General features: G+C 36.2%; 1 protein-coding gene and 1 non-coding gene across 2 annotated transcripts in view; one reads left to right on the top strand and one right to left on the bottom strand.

Annotated features, from left to right (window-relative positions):
• The window catches only part of Cstpp1 (centriolar satellite-associated tubulin polyglutamylase complex regulator 1), a 193,828-nt gene that overhangs the window by 12,319 nt on the left and 163,674 nt on the right, over positions 1-17,835 (top strand). The gene's annotated exons all lie outside the window — the stretch shown is intronic.
• On the bottom strand, positions 757-899 carry LOC113190073 (small nucleolar RNA SNORA67). Its single transcript, XR_003301733.1, has one exon. It is a non-coding gene; the product is annotated as a small nucleolar RNA SNORA67 (small nucleolar RNA).

Here is a 17,835-nt window from a genome sequence, read left to right as displayed (position 1 = left end):
GAACATGTTATTTTTATTATGCATAGGAGGAAAGAGGACTCAAAAAACTTAAGTAATTTTTTCTACTTGTATGCAGATAGCAATTGGTGGAGGTAAGATTTGATTCTAATTTTTATAATTCCAAATTTAATGGTTTAAGGGCCAATCAATTTTAGTTAAATTCCACCTCATAGTTTTGGTTTGTTTTAGTGCTGGGGATTGAACCTAGGGCCTGGCACACTCTAGGTAAGTGCTCTACTACTACTACTAGTACTATTCCTCCTCCTCCTCCTCCTCCTCTTCTTCTTCTCTCAAAAAGTGGCATTTATTCAAAGAAAAAGAAAATAAAATAACAAGATGTCCATCCACTGGCTCCCTTCCCTCCCCCTTCCAGCTGCTCCTTATCCCCCAGGATTGAGCCCTGGCTGGAGGTAGGTAGCAGGACAGCCCCTCTCAGATGAGGTCAGCAACATTGAGGGGCATCTCTTCATGGAGGTGTTGTAGAAGGTCTCAGTATCTCCAAGAGTCATCTTGTCTTCCTCTTTTACCATGTAAATAGCCATACCCTTTCGGCTAAAACACCCACCTCCACCAATTCTGTGGATGTAGTTTTCCTTGTTGGTGGGAAAGTCATAGTTGATGACTAAAGAAACTTGCTGCACATCAATGCCTCTGGCCTATGTCAAGGAAGATGGAAAAAAAAAGAAAGAAAGATGGCAAATTTAGCCTGTGAATTGAAAATACTGTGAATCGATCCATCCAGAGGGACGTAAATGTGCATGTAGGCAGCCAAAGGAAGGCAAAAGAAACCAAGTATCCTCTGTTTCCCAAAGACCTTAGGCATGACAAGTTTTCTTCCAAGTTGCTACTTTCCTGAGAGAGGCACTAGTTGGCCCCATGGAGAGAGAATCACCTTGGATTAAGTGTTCTACTTCTGAACTCAACCCCAATCCTTTTTATATTTTATTTTGAGACAGGGTATTGCTAAATTGCCCAGATTGACATCAAACTCGTGATCCTCCTGCCTCAGTCTCCCAAGTAGCTGGGATTACAAGCGTGTGCCACAGTGTCTGATGACTCTGTAGTTATTAATGATAAGACCCCCCTCCATACTTGTAATGCCTCTCCCTCCAGACTTACATTTTGTACTAGGTTTGTGAGCCACTGAGGTCTCCTAAACTTTGGTACCTCACATAGTTTTGTGCGGCTTATCTCTTAGGGGATTAGTTAGGGTGAGGGTCAAGCTGCTATTATAAAAAAGATCCATCTTTACTTCACCCTGGTCCATCCACCCTGGTACAGTAGCTTACAAAGAAAGAACTTTATTGTTCTTTTACTTAACCTAAATCCAGGATGTGCAAGCCAAGCCAAGATCTATCATAGGCAGTCACAGGATTTCAGGCTAGTTGGGCAAACCATTTAAAATATATGGTTTCTGCATCATGTACAACCACAAGAATAGGATCCGAGTTAGATAAGTTATACTCCATGTGTGTGTATAATCTGCCAAAATGCATTCTATTGTCATGTATATCTTAAAAAACAAATAAAATAAAAATAATAATAATAAAATAAAATATATGGTTTCCAAGGATGGCTCAATTATAACCACTTGGAAAAAAATGAAAAGAGGTTTGTTTTGTTTTGTTTTGTTTTGTTTTCCCATGAAAAGAGGAATGTGTGAATCCAAGGCAAGGACCCTTAAGCAAGTGAAACAAAAGTTGTAAATATCACTTGTGCTCACATTTTATAGGTGAGAAGTCAGTATAAGGCCCCTGCTAACTGCAGAGGAGTCTGGGAATTGAAGTCCAATTAGACAATTGTGTGCAAGAAGAATGGGAGCACAGATTTTGGGGGGTATAATCTACCATACCTGGTATATACAGTGGAGATGTCTCTCCTACTCAAGAAATGTTATTGGTAGCTGCTTGTCCTTATTCTAAAGCAAAGCACAGATGTATCGGTGGGTATTTGGCTTTTTCTCTTCTACCTCTACCTCTTGAAGTGGAAAGATATTTTATCCCATGTCCCTATTCTCCATATTTCTACCTCCTACCACCACTGAGCTTGGTTACTTCTGTTTTATTTTTTCCATTCTTTTCAGGGTATAGACTTATCATAAAAACCTAAGTCTTGTCACCAAATAATTTTACAGGAAATAAATATATTTTCTTCCTAGACTGAGATTGACTGCTAAGAGATAGAGGAGAATCAGGAAAGAACAGTGCCACAGAAACCAGGGAAGGGGAGTTTCAAGATGGAGGGAATGTTCAGTGGGATCTGCCCTCAGAGAGATTGCAGAAGGTAAGAGCTATAGGAGGTTGCAGGTAAAGTGCCGAGGAGAGACTTCAGTCATAATATGCAGGATGCCTGATTTGCCTGGAAGCTAGGCTGGATTCATTCCAAGAAGTTTGGCTAATTTTGAGGAGAGGAGATAGCAAGAGAAGGGAGGGAGAGTTTTATTTTTTTAGTTTTTAGATGGGAGAGACTTGAATATGTTGAAGGAAAGGAGATCGTATATGTGTAGGGAGACTGGGAAGATCCAAGAGAAGAAAAGAATGAGTAACAACTGTGGACACATTTTCAGAAGAAGTGGAAGAATTCTGTGGTCAAAGGTAGAGGTGTACTGAGAGGGGTGGCCTACTCTTTTAATTCTAGCAGCTCTGGAGGCTGAGCCAGGAGGATCACAAGTTTTAAGCCAGCCCCAGCAATTTAGTGAGGCCCTAAGCAATTTTGCGAGACCTTAACTCAAAAATTAAAAAAGGTGGGGGGGGGGGGCTGGGGACGTGTGTGGTTTGTTTAAGCACCCCTGGTTCAATCCCTGATACCAAAAACAAACAAACAAATAAACAAACAAAAATTGTAGCTGTGCAAGCCTGTTTTGGAAGTGAGAATCAGGTCCTACAAAGAGATCTTTGAACTATCTGAGCTCTAACAAAAATATATCAGCCTTAAAGTATGTTCAGTTATGTATCTATTTAACACAATATCACTTTCATTGTTACATTTACTATTGACAAAGGCTTTACTGTTTTTGAAACATTTTTTTCTCAGTAGGAGGAATTCCCAAGTGAGAAATCAGATTCTAAGATGGTCATAGAATGGCTTTATAAGAACAATAGTGGTAGACTATAGTAAAGATGGTGAAAGACATATTTAAACTTAGAAATGTATCTAGGAGTTGATTATCTTTCTCTAATGACCTCTTCTTTGTCTTTGAAGTTAGAATGAAGATTATCTCCTTTGAGTTAGGGAAGCAGAAGTAAAAGGACAACAAAGAAAGTTTTTATTAGTTACTGGGGAAAGAAGAAAGAAGGCTTGACCAAGAACAAATATAAGAATTCTGAGAACATTAAAGTACATGAAGTAAGGGTGAAAAAAAGAAGTAACTGGGCTGGGGATGTGGCTCAAGCGGTAGCGCACTCGCCTTGCATGCGTGCGGCCCGGGTTCAATCCTCAGCACCACATACCAACAAAGATGTTGTGTCCGCAGAGAACTAAAAAATAAAATATTAAAATTAAAAAAAAAAAAAGAAGTAACTAAGAACATTAGTAGGAACAAAGCTGACTGTGTAAATTGGTAGAAGAAAAAGTACAAAAATATTGTAAAGTAATAATGAGGTGACACAATTAACAAACTTTTAGGAAAATAAGATGTCACAAATAATAGGTAAGGGGAAGAAAGATCCAAATAGCACAAAATTCCATTTCTGCTATAGAAGAAAGTCCAGAGAATTGTTGTTGTTTTTTAAAATTTGATGTTTGTTTTTCCTAGCTACCAAATTTTAAGTCAAATAGATCTACAACAGTAATAACAAAAATAGCTTGCCCCACAGCCTTCTCATCAATAAGTTCCACTCCTCAGATGAGACCATTTTAAGGTTTTTACTGTTTAAAAATATTTTTTGCTGCATATTTTAAAATAACATGCTTAAACTGCTTTTCTTGATTTTTCAGTTTTAGATATTATCTAATGACTTTATGGAAGAGGAAGATTTAGTCCTTTTATATCTTTCAACTTCCCTTCCTCCTAGTTTTCCAATAAAATTATAATTTTTGGTTAAACCAATCAATATTCAGTGTTTATTGTATTTATATATATATAATGTAATATACTATATATATATATATTATATATAATGTAATATACTATGATAATATTCCTCCTTTTTACATAGTTTTCTTCTTCCTGGAATTAATGATTGCCTGTCTTTTGTGCAGTTTTTCTCTGAACTTGTCTTTCATTCATCTCTAAACTTTCCAGCCAACAGTCAAGTCTTTCTCTCAGTTCCTGTGAACATATCAGGTGTCCTGTATCATTAGCTTCAATTTCTTTTCTTTTAGATACAGAAAAAAAATATATAAAAATATATATATTTATATATTTCTGAAAATATTTTTATACACACTTAAATGGTAGTTTAGGTATATATATATATATATATATATATATATATTTTTTTTTTTTTTTTTTTTTTTTTTTTTTTTTTTACTTCTTTACCTGCTTGGTCCTCTTGCTCTAATCTGGTGTGGTTATTCTCTGAATTCTTTATCCTACTTATTACTTGTCTTTCTCAAGTTACATTCCATATTTTCTAAAGCCGGTGTTTACCTCCGTGTATATATCTTTTTGTAAAATAGCATCCTCCAGTAGCTCTCTGAGAAAGGGTGCATGCAAAGTAAAATTTTGAGGAATATTGTGTCTCTGAAAATATTTTTATACATACTTGAATGGTAGTTTAGGTAGTTATAAAATTCTATGTTGGAGAGAATTTTCTTGCAATTTTTAAGGCATTTCTCCACTGTCTTAACTTTCCACGTTGCTCTTGAAGATTGAATGCCTTTCCGATTTGTGATATTTTATGTAGATATAAATTGGTATGGATTTTCTTTCAGTTCACTGTCTGAGACCCTTTTAATGTAGAAATTCTTATTTTTTGGGCCTGAAAAGTTTTTGTGAATCTTGTTTGGTATTATCCTTTCTCTGCTTTATCTCTGAAACTGTTTTTACTTAAATATTTCACTTTATGGATTCATGCTTGAATTTTTTTTTGCCCTTCTTTTCTATCTTTTGTTGTTTTATATTCTGTGAATAGCTTTAACCTTTCTCTTAACTTCCCTTCTTCCTAGTCTTCCAATAAGAATATTCTTAAGGGGTTGGGGTTGTGGCTCAGTGGTAGAGTGCTTGCCTGGTATGCATAGGCCTTGGGTTTGATCCTCAGCACCACATAAATATAAAATAAAGATACTGGGGCTGGGGATGTGGCTCGAGCGGTAGTGCGCTTGCCTGGCATGCGTGTGGCCCGGGTTCGATCCTCAGCACCACATACAAACAAAGATGTTGTGTCCACTGAAAACTAAAAAATAAATATTAAAAAATTCTCTCTCTCTCTCTTTAAAAAAATAAAATAAAGATACTTATCAACCTAAAACTAAAAAATATTTTAAAAAAGAATATTTTAAAAAATCTATTGACTATTAAAATATCTATTATATTAGGGTTCTTCAGAGAAAGAGAACCTTATAGGAATACATATAGATTTCAATATACAGTCTTGTGTTGCTAGATGATGGAGATGAGTTCTAAAAATGCATCAGGTAATTTTATTGTGCAAAGGTTTGTGTAAGTCATAGAGTGTACTTATACAAATGTAAATGAATAGGTCAATCACTAGACTTGGCCTCTTGATGCAGTCAAGAGACATGTTAGGTAAATTTAAAAAAATTATTTTTTTAAATTTGCAATTGGACACAATACTCTTATTTTATTTATTTTTATGTGGTGCTGAGGATCGAACCCAGGGCCCCGCACATGCTAGGGGAGCGTTCTACCGCTGAGCCACAGTCCCAGCCCAAGGTAAAATTTTTTTTTTTTAACAAGTCGAAGGAATATAAAAGTACAGTAAAAAAAAAAAAAAAAAAATATATATATATATATATATATATATATATATATATATATATATGGCTGGGGATGTAGCTCAGTGGTAGAACAATTGCCTAGAATGGATGAAGCCCTAGGTTGGAATCCTAGCAGTGCAAGGGGAAAAAAAAAAAAGAAAAGAAAAGATAAAAAGTATAGTAAGTACATAAATCAGTAACATAGTTATTTATTATCATCATCAAGGATTATGTACTGTAATTATATATGCTACACTTAACATACAGCTGGCATTGCAGTAGGTTTCTTTACAATAGCATCACTATAAATGTGAGTAATTTATTGCAGTACAATATATGACAGCCCATTCTGGATACCACTTTTGGACAGTTGATTGATCTCACCTGTAGAAATACAATGAATTTTGTATAGTGAGCTTGTATCCTACAACTTTGCTGGTAGTTTTTTTTTTTTTTAGGTTCATTTTTTGTTATTTGTTCTAATTAGTTATACATGGGAGTAGAAAGCATTTTGACCATTATACATAGATGGAGTAGAATGTATTTGACACATCATACATAGATGGAGTACATGATGTAGATTTACACCAGTCCTGTAATCACCTGTGCACATAGGGTAATAATGTTCGATTCATTTTACTGTCCTTCCTACTCCCATACCTGCTCTGCTCCTTTCATTCTGGTAGTTTCTTTGTGGATTCCTTAAGGAAAATATAAGTTTATTGGCTGATTCAGCAGTTTTCTGTTAGTCCCATTGCCTTTCTTTTTCTTTATTTCTATCAGAGTGATCTTTTTAAAACCTAAATTATATTTGGTTTAAATTTTTCAATAGCACTTCAAATTATCATGGCATGGCATACGAAACTTGCCATATGGCAGAGTTATTTTCTTTGCTCCATCTAGCAGTGTTCTGTCTTCAATGTGTTTTTTTCAGTTGTGCTGAACAGCCTGTAATTTCAGAATTTACACTCTTATCTCTGGGCCTTGGTATAGACTGTTTTGTTTACCTATAACTGTGATCGTAAGTTTGAGGCTAGCCTTAGCAATTTAGTGAGATTCTATGTTAAAAATAAAAAGTGTTGGGAATTATCTCAGTGGTAGAGTGCCCCTGGGTTCAATCCCTAGTCCTGGGGGGAAAAATCAGAAACTGTTATTATGGAAAGATGTTCAAGAAGTATTAAATTAAAAAAAGTTCTATGTACTATGTCATTATTTAAAAAAACACAAGTTAATGAACATTGGCAATATATGTGTGATCACATCTAGAATTAGCTTTAGAAGATAAAAACCATTTATATTGAATAGCCTGGGGAATTGGATTTAGAGGTAACTTACTGTCTTTTTTTTTTTTTTTTTACTTCATGTCTTTTTGTTTTGTCCTATATATTCATATATTGCTTTTACAAATTAAACGTTTTAAAGTCTATGTGGGGGAAGGTAAACCTAATTAAATGTTCAGACTTACTTATAATTAAAGCATTGCAAATTATGATATTTTGAGTTTGTTAAAGCAGATAGCTTTATATGGGGATATCTCCAAAGATTCTTGGAGGTGATGTAATTTGGTGTAGACTTTCCAGAAGGTAACCAGAACCATAAAAGTGAGCATGTCTTTTATCTAGAGCCCTATTTATGGGAATATAAGTAAGAAATTAACTGAAAAGAGAAAAGAAATGGTTTGTGCAAAGATATTTATAGCTACATCATTGTAAGTAATGGGCCAGGGATGTCACTCAGTGGCAACTCTTGCCTAGTGTTCATGAGGCTCTGTATTTGATTCCCAGAGCTGCAAACCCAAACAAAACCCCAAACAAAAAACCCAAAAGTAATCCAGAAAAAAATCTGTATTTAAGTGATGTTTTAAAATGCAATAATAGTAATGATCTTCTAATTGTAAAAAAGTATTAAATTGCTACCCAGCTTCATGTTTGTGTAATCTCAAGAAAATGGAATTAAAAGAAAGTTTCTTTGGTCTTCCCTTCCCACCTTGGCACCATTCAGATTCTTCTCTATTTCTATTCCTAGCATTATTTGCCTCCTAGGTTGATTATAAATTCAGTGAGATAATGAATGTGAACATATTTAGCAAGCTTTCAGGAGAAATACAAGTGTTATTGTTCAAGTTATGAGAATCAATCCCCTGTTCAGGATGCAACAAATGTCGAAGATGGTAGTGTACTTCTTCAGGACGGTATCTGGAAGTGCTCTGGCCCATCCTGGCACATTCCCCTGGAATCATGAGTGTTCCATGAGCTGTCAGAGCCAACACTTGCCAGCCATGTTAGTTTCATCCCCCCACCCCACCCACCCTTTTTTTTTTTTTTCTTGGTATGGGATTGAACTATGGAGCAGTCAACAACTGAGCCACATCCTCAGCCCTATTTTGTATTTTAAAGACAGGGTCTCATTGAGTTGCTTAGCGCCTCGCCTTTGCAGAGTCTGAACTTTTGATCCTCCTGCATCAGCCACCTGAGCCAATGGGATTACAGGCATACACCACCATGCCCGGTTTGATCCCTTCTTTTATACTATCTGGAAAATATATAGATGCTTTATTTTAATTTTAAGCTTGCCTGCATTTAAGAGAGAAATCTCAAACAATATGGTTTAGCCAAGAGAGAACATTATTTCTCTTTTGTGGAAAAAATGGCTGAAGACAGACAGGCCACAGCTGGTGTGGTGAACTCCAAGGTGCTGTCTGGGCCTCCAGCTTCACTTTTCCTGTGCCAACATCCTAACCAGGAATTCTGCTCTTTTCCTCTTGATTCATGAGAACTGAAGGAGTCCCTTCTGTCCCTTAAGGTAAATAACCTCTCAGCAGATTCAGTTCCATTTAAGTGCCTTCTAGAAAACCCACAAAATATTTTGCCTACATTTTATAACTTGGTCACATGAGTAAAGCCTAGCTGCAAGGGAAGCTAAGAAAGATGATCTTTATGCCCATAGGATAAAGGAGAGAGTACTTGATACAGAAAGCATCCATATATTATATTATGCTGTGGCGCAGGCTGCTCTTTGCCAACTCTAGTATTCTCTCTCTTTTTTTAATATTTATTTTTTTGTGTAGATGGATACAACAACACAATGCCTTTATTTTTATGTGGTACTGAGGATCGAACCCGGGTCCCACCGCTGAGCCACAATCCTAGCCCAGTCTCTCTTTTTAAATATACTGCAATTTGTATCTATCAGGAAATTGGTTAAAATAGAGATGGAATCAAAGAGAATATTTATGTCCATAGAGAGATAGTAGGGTGATTTGATAAAACTAAAAAGTTAAAAGAGTTTTTAAGGGAAAGCTTAAAATTCTGGAAACATTTTTAAATTTAGCAACATTTATATGAAGAAATATTTACTATCTCAAAATAGAGTACTTCTTTAAAGTTTTAAAAGACATAATACTAAGTAAAGGAAAAAAGGAAAGAAAAATCCTATAAATATATAAGGGCTACTTTGGTTTAATTCAAATCCTCTTATCTATAATTATCTTTAATTCCTTTTTCCTTACCTTTTTTGTTCTCTGAGGAATTTAAAATATTCAGTTTTTGCTATGATTTATTTTGCCTGCTTTGTATGAAAAAAATTAGCATTTTGGTTGTAGTTTAGAGCTTAGTATTTGCGTAAGCCTAAGAACTTTGTATCACTGAATCAAGAGGGAAAAATGAAGGTAGACATCTATTTCTTTATCCATAAAATTAGAGGAGTTGAATAATATGATCTTAAAGTTCTTCTACTTCTTGTTTTTGTAATTTAAGAGAAGTGGTGAGAATAGTAATGAAGTAACTCTATTATTTCAAGTTAAATAATGTAGTCCCCCTTATCTGCAGAAAATACATTCCAAGACCCCAGTGGTTGCCTGAAACCTTGAAGACTGTCAAACCCTGTACTTATCCAGCCCTGTGCAGTTAACTGAAATCAGGGAAAGGGGGGACTATTGTACAATCCAGAGGCCAATGGCACAGAGGCTGTGGTAGGACTTAATTGATTTTGAATCCTGGTGAAGAGGAATAGTATGTTTAATGGAAACTGAGGAGGACAAGGAATTTCCAGGTCAGGGAGCTTAGTGGGTTGTCATTATATTTGTTGCAGAGCAACATTAAGGGTAATGGTAGGGAAAAAAGAAAGAAAAAGAAAATGGTCCATGTGTTCCTAGGAAAATAGATGTGGGTTCTGGGGTTGTTTTCTGACATGTGGGCAGTGAACCTTCAGAGGCACTGTAGATGAGTTTTAGGAGATTATTTTTTTGGGGGGGTGCGGGAGTTGGGTACCAGGGATTGAACTCAGGAACATTGGACCACTGAGCCACATCCCTAGCCTTATTTTGTATTTTATTGGAGACAGGGTCTCACTGATTGCTTAGTGTCTCAATAAATTGCTGAGGCTGGTTTTGAGCTCGTGATCCTCCTGCCTCCGCCTCCAGAGCCCCTAGGGTTACAGGCATGCGTTACCACGCTGCCCAGTTTAGAAGATTCTTGAATGCTCTATTATATGGAATATATTAAATTGTATCCATTTTTTTTTCTGTGAGAAAATATCTGCAGCGTGAATCAAATTTGTATCATAACCTAACCAAAAAAACCACTTACTCATAAAAATAGATGATGCAGATTCCAAATGATTAAAAATGGAGGAAGAGTGATACTTTCAAGGTGCTACAATGAATATGTTCATTGTGATGTTTTCAGAATAAACTAAGTTTCAATCAGAAATAGGGGATGAGAAAAAGATATGGAATGGAGGGAGATTTGCTACCATACAGTTTGGAGTCTTGGCTTACCAGCTGTGTGATCTTGGGCAAATTACCTACCCCCACCAAGCCTCATTTTCCTCAACTATAAAATGGTGATGAGTGTCTACTTTAAATTGTGATTACGAAGATTAAATATGACAGAGTACACTACTGTGGCACATAGTATCTAGCACATTTCCCCTTAAGGTTTTTTAATTTTCTGTATTTATTTTAAGGCCCTTATTGCGTATTTGACTTTGAAGCACTGGTCCTCAGCAAATCCATCTTCAGAGAACTACTCAGTGATGCTCACACTCAAGAAGACGACATCTTATTAAGTGGTTAGTTTAGAGGCTCTTTCCCATGCAGATTTGCAAGCCGAGAGTGTGTAAAAATCACACACTGCACTTGTTGCCTGGCAGCACGTGTCCCTGAGTGGTAGTACATGGTTTGCATTGTAATGTTATCAGTGCTGGGGCCAGCTGGCTGGACATGTACTGCCACTTGGGCTAGGGACTCCATTCCTCAACAAAACATCAGCCAGCACTAGGGTTAACAGAAAATGACAAACCGGGCATGGATGAGGGAGGCGCCAGCATAGCAGCGGGATGTCCTTTGATTTGCTTCTGTTATTTGCATGTCTTTCTTGTTATGTCTGTGAAATGTTCAGAATGACAAAAGTTTTTAAAAGACCTGCTGACTCCGCCTGGAAAATGTGAAAAACCTCCCTTTTAGAGACCTATTATGTCCAGCTAGCCTCCATTTTCTATATCTTTTTCTTCATTTTTTATTAATGCAAACATTTGCATGAAGACAGAACCTTTGTTTCTTAAAGAGTTCATCTGCTCCTGCTGCTTACTGGCCCTGCCATGCAAGAGCACAACAGAACCTTTGTTATGCTTTCAGCAAAGCTGTTTATGAACGGTGGCTTACTGAGGACTGCTTCCTGTGCTGTGTGCTTCCATTTTGTCTAGAAAGAAAAAAAGAAAATAGTTCTTAAGAGTGAAAAGAATTTGGACTTTCTTTTATTCAAGCCCTGGATGTTGAAATGACAAGTAGCCCCCAAATTTGTGAGGACTGGTAATTGCATCGAATGCATTTTTTCACTTTGCCTTGAACATAATGAGGTCCTTAGTAACAATAGAAGGAACAAGTGCCTTCTTATTGGAATAGAGAGAAGGAACAGTAAAAAGGCAAGAGAAAGAGTGGTTGAGAACAGGACAAAAGTGGCTTCCTGTAAGAACCCTAATATTGTAACAGAATGTGTTTTGGTACTTAGTGTTTCCCACCTGGGAGGCACAGTCCTGAAATGGTTGAGTTGAATAAAGAATAGCAACACAGTTTATAAATAGTCGATACAGTTTAGGTATTCATTCAGTAAATATTTGAATGACTACTATATGGAAGACACTGAATGCTTCTGAGTGTTAAAGGGGATAAAAAATAAGTGACTTGTCTATCTGTAAGAAGCAGGGTGTCCAATAAAGAAGAAAGCACACGTATAACAGAAATAACTCTTTTATCAAGGTAGAAAGTGCTACAGAATTATTTAAAATATGTGTTTAGGGAGTTCAGAAAAAGCGAAGATTGCTTTGACTAGGAGAGAATCTGGAAAAGTTTCATGAAGAAGGTGACATTTGAGTTGGACCTGGCAGGAAAGGACATTACAGTATTTCTAAAAGTGAAGAGTCAAAAATTAGTGTTCTGGGAAAATAGATCCAAAGTATATCTTTATAGGGTACTTACCACCATTAACTTAAATGATATATTAAATGTTGGCATGAGTTTTCTGTGTAAACTAAACTGGGGCCTTCCTGTCTGGCCTGTGCTGTTTCAGTCACTCCTCCCATATGATTTTTTGCTCTTTGGCCTAGACCTCTGGGGCATCTATAAATATCTACAATAGCATCTTTTACTTTCATAACCAAAATTGAGACTCAGTGGATTATTGAGCATTATTATAGCTATATCCCCTAAGCAGGGTGTGGACATAGTTTTTAGTGGGGATTTGACAGGTGAGACTCTCATTTGAAAAACAATCTCCATTTTTATCCAGAGGTATTATCACCCAGAAAAGAAAGGACTGGGGATTCTAAGCCCATGAGTTCTCGGCCCCCTTAAATTAGAACTCTTCTGTATCTGTCATTAGGGAAAAAAAAAAAAAAAAAAAAAAAAAAGAGATCCTGTTACTCTCATTTCAGTTGTTGTGAATGTCAACTAATTTTTATGAAGTATTTTAAAATAAAGAATTGCATTAGAATCTTATTGCATTCGTATCATTAATCTGCATATTACAGTTAAATGGCATAGTATCAATTTAGTGAAAATCTGTGAATTTAATTATAATCTGTAAGTACAGTTTGCTCCTAAAAAGTATGATTTTTTATTACTCTATAACAACTTTCACACTTTGATTTCACTACTTCCCTGACATAACATTGTAAGTGGTGTATGATTGGCATATGTTTTTCAATTTACAGATTTTTTTAAAAACTGTGGTACTTTCTGGAAAAATTAGTTGTGTGAATGTTTATGGGATTGATTTGATAACAGCACTGTTCCATGAGTAACTATTTTTGCAGAGTTATTGTCATGACAATTATTACTTGGGTTCTTTATGTGTCCCCTAGATTGTAACTGTGGGTAAACTTAAGTGCTACTTTAGATTTCTCTGGGGTTCAGGAAGTACATTTTGTTATGATCAGCTAACTGAGTGCTTTCAGTTTGAACCTCTATGAAAGCCTTCTTTAAAAAAAAAGAGGGGGGGGAGGGAGAGAGATTCTGTAGTTTCTGGCACTTGAAAGTATAGAACTCCAACCTACTAATTCTGTATTGTGAGATTTAGGCTGGAAATACTGAGGCAATAGGATTTATGTACTTAGTCTTAATAGACATTCCAAAAATATTTAAAAATCACCAGTTTTAAGAAGGAGAAGGAGAGAAGGGAGGATTAAGGGATGACCAGAGACTGTTGGAATGTCAGGACTTTCAGCTTTGCACAGCCTTTAACTGGTACTACTTCTTTGGGTTAGGGAAAGTAGACTTTAGTTTTTTTTTTTTTTTTTTAGCTCTGTTTTAAAAAAATATTTTTAGCTATGTTTAATTTTTTAATTTTTTTTTTTTAGTTGTTGATGGACCTTTATTTTATTTATTTTTACATGGTGCTGAGGATTGAACCCATTGCCTCATACATGCTAGGCAAGTGCTCTGCCACTGTGCTACAATCCCAGCCCTAGACTTTAGGTTTTTTTTTTTTTTTTTTTTTTTTTAGTATTTATTTTTTAGTTCTCGACGGACACAACATCTTTGTTGGTATGTGGTGCTGAGAATCGAACACGGGCTGCACGCATGCCAGGGGAGCGCACTACCGCTTGAGCCACGTCCCCAGCCCCTAGACTTTAGTTTTTATCTTGTACTTTACATAAAGATCTTTAGTCACCTTTTGTCTTTGGGGTGTCACAGGTGATTGTTAACATATGTAAACTTCTTTGCCTCTGGCATGTCTTTTAATATTTGAGTTTGACTCTAATAGCATGTCTTTTAATATTTGACTCTAATAGCTAAACAGATGCAATGTATTACTTTTGTCTGTTTTTTTTTTTAATAATTTTCTTTTTTTTTTGGAGTGAGAGAGAATTTTTTAATATTTATTTTTTAGTTATTGGCGGACACAACATCTTTGTTTTGTATGTGGTGCTGGGGATTGAACCCGGGCCGCACGCATGCCAGGCGAGCGCGCTACCGCTTGAGCCACATCCCCAGCCCCTACTTTTGTCTGTTTTATAATTAAGTATTAAGGTAAAAAGATCTTTCCTTAATTTGTAAATTTGTTCTTAGAAAACTCCATTTGAAGCCTGTCATACTGCATCTCTCTTCAAGCATGGCAGTTGTCTGCAGTGCAGACCAAAGGCATTCCGCTGCTTACTGTCCCTTTGACCTTAGCAACTTCAATTAAATTTCTTAGTCTTCCTTTTTTCTGGCTATAAAATGGGGATAAAATAAAATCTCTAACTCTTAGGATTGTTGTGAGGAGTAAATTAATTAATACTCATAAAAAGCTTAGATTAGTATCTTATTAAGTACATTAAGCTTAATAAATGTTTGCTGTTATTATATTTATAGGTTTAACTACTATTAAGTAAACCTTGTAACGATCAAGAACATTATAGGAGAGAAGCCTCCCACATTTATATCAAGCATGCTTCTTAGGATATTGATCTTCAATGTGTGATTCATTTGTAACTTTTTTCTGGGACACAAAGTTAAAACTTGACTCACAGTTGTTTTATATTCAGATATGGTTAGTACTTTTAAAGAGAGATCTGATTTTTGGTTAATACCTTTTATTTTCCTCCCCTATAAATTTTATTTTTTGTATTGTATTATACTCACTGTGTTAATTGTGAAGTCTTTTTTTTTAAATATTTTTTTTTATGTAGATGGACACAATACCTTTATTTATTTTTATGTGGTGCTGAGGATTGAACCCAGTGCCTCACACATGCAAGGCGTATGCTCTACCACTGAGCCACAACCCCAGCCCCATTGTGAAGTCTTAATTTTGGTAAGGGACCTGGTTAGCTTAATCTAAACATAACACCTGAAGAAAATATAGGCTAATAGATTTATACATGTGGAGGACACCTTTTGAACAGGACACAAATTATATACAAAAAGCCAAAAATAAATACTTTTGGCTGTGTTGACATTGACAATTTCTATGCATGAAAGACACTACAAGCAAATTAAAAGAAGAGTCATAATGTGTATGTTTATATGACTTATACAGAATTGGAAAAGTCTACAAATCAAGAAGAAAAAATAACCAGAGGGGAAGATTGGCAAAGGATACTAATAAATTATACACAGAAGAAGAAATACAAAGAAATATGAAAATATGCAATTTAGTTTTCATGTAATCAAGAAAACTAAAATTAGGGCCAGGTATGGTGGCCCACATGTGTAATCACAGCAACTCAGGAGGTTGAGGCAAGAGGATCACAACTTCATGGCCAGCCTCAGCAACTTATTGAGGCCCTGTCTCAAAATAAATAAGTTAAAAAGGGCTGAGAATGTAGGTCAGTGGGAAAGCACCTCTGGATTCAATCCTTAGTTTCAATGAATAACTAAATAAATAAACAAACTAAATTAAAATGATGGAAGCATTTTTAATATTTATATATATTTAGTTGTAGTTGGAAACAATACCTTTGTTACCGCTATTGGCCGGTGACGAGTCCTTGCTTCCCCGATGTTGAAGAATAACACCAGAAAAGCACACGCCGAGGCAAGGTCAGAGTAGAGATTAGAAGTTTATTAAAGGACAGCAGAAAAGACTTCTCCCGGAGGAAGAAGGGGACCCAAGAGGTGGAATCCAGTTGGCGGGCAAATGTGTTCCCTTTTTTATAGGTTTGGTGATGGAATGTAGGTTGGAGGGCCCGAGGGGTGGGACACAGGTGGGCCAAAGGGGCAGGAAGGACTTTTGGGATGGGCTTATCACTTCTGTGGGATGGGCCATCTCCAAATCTGTTGGGAGCTGTTCATTAACACTTCTTTGAGGTGGACTTTGGCTTAGGGCCTTTTGGGGACTTCATTAACATTCCATGAGTCGTCCTGTGTTTCCCGGAATCATTCTCAGCATGGCCTCCATTTTAGATTTCACTCGGTATTAGACCCGATTTACCTAACTACACTGACTACCTAACTTTAAATCTGGCTTCACCTTTATTTATTTTTATGTGATGGTGAGGCTCGAACCCAGCGCCTCGCACATGCCAGGCGAGCACTCTCCCGCTGAGTCACAGCCCCAGCCCCGCCCGACAGAAGCATTTTTGTAACTATTAAATTGGCAAAATTACAAAATCTTAGATCAAGGACAATGAAAACAGTTATTCTGATGGCCGATAGGAGTGTAAATTGTAATAACCACTTTGTAAAAGCAATTGCCCATATCTAGTAAATGTGAAGATGTGTGCATCTTATGAAGTGCCAACTCCATTTTGAGGAAGAACTCTTGCACATATGCACAGGCAAAAATGAAACATGTCCAAGAATATTTAACAAGGCTGAGGTCATAGCTCAATGACAGAGTTCTTGCCTAGGATGCAGGAGGCCTTGAGTTCCATCCTCAGAACTACAATTAAAAATTATGTTCAACATGGTACAGTTTGTTACAATCAAAACCTGGAAACAACCTAGATATTTGTTAATAGGAAAATATTTACCTTTGGGAAGTATCAAAAGGGTGAGCTGGTTTCATATTGTTTTATAAAAGAACTCCAGACATTTTTGAGTGAAAAAAAAGCACGATGCAGAAAAGTATGGGTCATTTACTTAAAAACAACTTTAAACAAGAACAAAAGCTTATGGGCTAGGGATGTGGCTCAAGTGGTAGTGCGTTTGCCTGGCATGCGTAGGGCACTGGGTTCGATCTTCAGCACCACATTAAAAAAAAAAATGAAGTAAAGATATTGTGTCCACCTAAAATTAAGAAATAAATATTTAAAAAGCTTATAAGCTATGTATTTCTGTATATTTGGAAGTATGCATCTTACTGATAACAGTTGTTATCTATGGGAACTGGAATTGGTCTTTAGCCTCTTCTGCATCATTTGTACTTTTAAACATAATTATGTGTGTAATTACAAATCAATATTTGTCCCAGGTGTGGTGGGGCATACCTGTAATCTCAGGAGGAGGCTGAGGTGGGAGGATACCAAATTTGAGGGCAGCCTGAGCAAATTAGTGAGACCTTTTTTCTAAAATAAAAAGGGTTAGGGATGTAGCTCTGATAGAGCCCCCCTGGGCCCTGAGTTCAATACCCAGTAATACACACACAAAAGAAAAAGAAAAAAGAAAATTTTGTTATAATGTAACAATCTAGACAATACTTTGTCAGATTTACCAATTTAAGGTTTTTTAATCTTCACAGAAAAAGTCCATAATTTCTAGATAATACATGTAAGATGAGACACATTGTAGGATTTGTATTTTTCTTGTTTTGTTTTGCTTTTATTTTTGATTTTGAGAGGTAGTGAGTTCTAGTAGAAGGGCACTGACTTTGGAATCAAGTCTAAGTTTGAATCCTTCCTCAGTAATTTGGGCAGGAGTTCCTTCACCTCTCTAAGTTTCAAAAAAGCTATTACATACCTCATTGAGTTGTTTAAGAACTAAATGTCCTTATTTTTCTGATTTCCTCATCCCCTTTGGTTAAGGGAAATTGGCTA

This window comes from Urocitellus parryii, chromosome 4 (genome assembly GCF_045843805.1).
Source record: "Urocitellus parryii isolate mUroPar1 chromosome 4, mUroPar1.hap1, whole genome shotgun sequence".
Classification (NCBI taxonomy): Eukaryota; Metazoa; Chordata; class Mammalia; order Rodentia; family Sciuridae; genus Urocitellus; species Urocitellus parryii.
The sequence above is the reverse complement of the archived record's forward strand: the minus strand, read 5'-3'. Positions and strand labels throughout refer to the sequence as shown.